Here is a 3,036-nt window from a genome sequence, read left to right as displayed (position 1 = left end):
AGCCAACAAAGACAAAGCTGGGAGAGGACACGCTGAGGCTGGAGATAAACTTCTAATTCAGTACAGACACAACAACTAAACAAACCCCGCTATTTGATCTGGTGGAGAAACAGCCGGAAGCAGAGTTGAAACAATGTAGAATTATTTAATACGAGTGTCAGGAAAACTTGAGAAGCCGTGGAAACAGTGCGGAAGGATTGCACCAGCCGAACAAAGACAGAGTCAACAGTGTAGATGTCGGCGTACAGATTGGATCATCACACAACATCCCTCCCTGTGTTCACTGGCTCAATCATTAATAGGTCGGGATGCACACCTGAGAACATACGCCCCATCAAAGCTTGATGAGATCACGTAACGCACTGAAACCCTGCAGTCACATGAGCCCCGAGAAGGAGCTCAGAGACAGAGACAGGGGCGGATGTGACGTCACGCTCCCTGCCTGCTGCCCATGTGTCCAGTGTGTTGATTTGTGTTGTCTTGTGTGTTGTCTTGTATCTTGTTTTGTGTTGTCTTTTGTGTTGTCTCGTGTGTGTTCTTGTGTGTTTTCTTGTGTGCCTTGCGTATTTTCTTATGTACTGTCTTGTGTGTGTTCTTGCACGTTGTCTTGTGTGTGTTCTTGCATGTGTTCTTGTGCGTTTCCTTGCGCCCCATGACAGCCAGTAAAAACTCCACACACGGGCCTTGTGTGTAAAAGCACACACAAGTTGCCCTTCCTGCATGTGTGAGTGTGTGCATGTGTGTGTGTTTGCCTGTGTGTTTGTGTGTGTGCGTGTGTGTGTCTGTGTTTGTTGGAGTGCCGTGGCCACTAGCCCCCTGCCTCGATCAAAACATGGGTTCGGCTGTGCAGCAACTGCGTCGCCAAGCTCGGTTTGCCGGGGGCTGCGTGGCGGGCGTGGCCCCCCGCGGAGAGGAGGTGGGGGGATCACCACAGGGCCAGGGGCCCTCTGACACCCCCCCCCCCCCCACCAAGCCAGGGCCCTGTACCCCCGAACAAGAGGAGATAATGAGGAGGCTGCGGAACACGCCGACACAGAGGGGGGGGGCACACACACAAACGTGCGTGCGTACGGACATACGCATGCACACACACACACACACTGGCACGCAAACAAGCACACACACACGCGCATTGCAGTGTTTACACAGAATGTATTAGCATGCAGCATTTTCAATAACTCACTTTAAGTTTATACTAAGACTTTTAAATGCAAAAGAATATATGAGGATTAAAAGGCGTTTAGTCTGCTTCTCCCACCATTTCAGACTTCAGGACCACCCTGGTCCTCAGGGCGGTCCTGATGCTGACGACCACGTGGGCTTTCACATGTTGCAGTAAGATAGTACAACGCCACACATGGTCACAAAACAGACATGCATTCATGCTAGAGAAACAATACATACATACACAATACATACATACATACATTGCATGCACTAAAGACAAAATAAACATTATGGATCATTGATCAGTCGTCCAACAGATTGTTTGCCCTGAGAGATCACCTCGCTCCATCACGGAGCTACTCTCAGTATACTCACTCCCAGGCTCCATCACGGAGCTACTCCCAGTATACTCACTCCAAGGCTCCATCACGGAGCTACTCTCAGTAATACTCACTCCCAGGCTCCATCACGGTACTACTCTCAGTAGTCTCACTTCCAGGCTCCATTGTGGAGCTCCACATGTGCGGTATACTCCCAGGCTCAAGCGCCAATACGCTCCGCTCCGCCTGACCGCGCTACACACGATGTTAAAGACGGGAGGGTGGGCCGGTGAGGGTGGAGGGGAAATTAAAATTGGATTAAATTGAGTGTGGTGGCTCACCGTCGCAGGGTAATTAGGGACAAACATCGCTGAGTCGGCAGAGTCTGATCTCTCCTGCTGGAGGTTAAGTGAAACGGGGACGGTCGCCCCCCAGCCTCCCGGCGGCCCCCTGATTAGGCGCTCCCCGACGCCGCGGTAACGGGATGTCAGCCAGGAGGAGGACGAGGAGGACAGACCCTCCCCCCCCCCCCCCCCCGTATCCTCCTCCACCCTCCATCCTCCACCCGCCATGCTCAAAACAACAAGTGGTCAGAGATCAGGTCTGATTAGAGGAGCGAGGGGGGCCGTGCTGGCAGGACGCGACTCCCACACACCGCTGGGCTGCTGCTGTGTCGCCCGGGGGACCGCTGTCATGGCCAGGGCCTTGATCACGCTATCCTCCCTGGATGTTAATCGGTAGGACGTTACAGCTTTAGATATGCCGCCCATAACGCAGAGCAACTAATATCACGGAGATGTGTCGCAGCCCCCAACCAATGCAACTTTGTGAGGAAAGTATGTAAATGAGTTGCAAAATGTCTTCTTGTAAAAATATTGATGTTTTTGGGTGACCCGTGTTGCCTCATGAAACCTTCCCCGGCGTCTGTGGATCGCCACAGCATCCCATTAATCCCTGATCCTTTGATGTTTGCTCAGCTCCACCAACCCATCCGCCCATCACTTAACCCTTGTTTAAACTCCCTTATCCAACACACACCCACACATAGACACACACAAACACACACACACGCACACGCACGCCTACACACTCACACACGCACACCCAAAGACACACACACACGTACACACATAGAGACACACACAAACACAAACACACACATACACACAGCCTGTCTGATGAAACGGTGGTCTCGGTTTACCCGTTGCAGTGGGGGGGGGGGGCAGTGATATGAAGACCAGGAGGACCAGTAGGTCCGGTCTGTCAGAGAGCAGGAGTAACAAGCCAACACGTCCTCTCATGGCTGCAGAAGCTGAAGCTGTTTGTTGCATACCGGCTGGGTGTGGCGTAGAGGGGGGTGGGGAGGGGGGCTTTTATGTGTGGTTCTGTGTGTGGCTGCCAGTGAAAGTTTGGCATCTGTGTGTGTGCCTTTTATGCTGTGTGTATGCATGCAAGGACGTGCAATTATTTATGATTGTGTGTGTGTGTTTGTGTGTGTTTGTTGTTGAGCGAGCGAGTGCATTTGTTGTTTGTTTGTGTGCCTAGCTGT

Source organism: Pollachius pollachius (genome assembly GCF_949987615.1).
Source record: "Pollachius pollachius genome assembly, chromosome: 15".
Classification (NCBI taxonomy): Eukaryota; Metazoa; Chordata; class Actinopteri; order Gadiformes; family Gadidae; genus Pollachius; species Pollachius pollachius.
Note: the sequence above shows the minus strand (reverse complement) of the source record.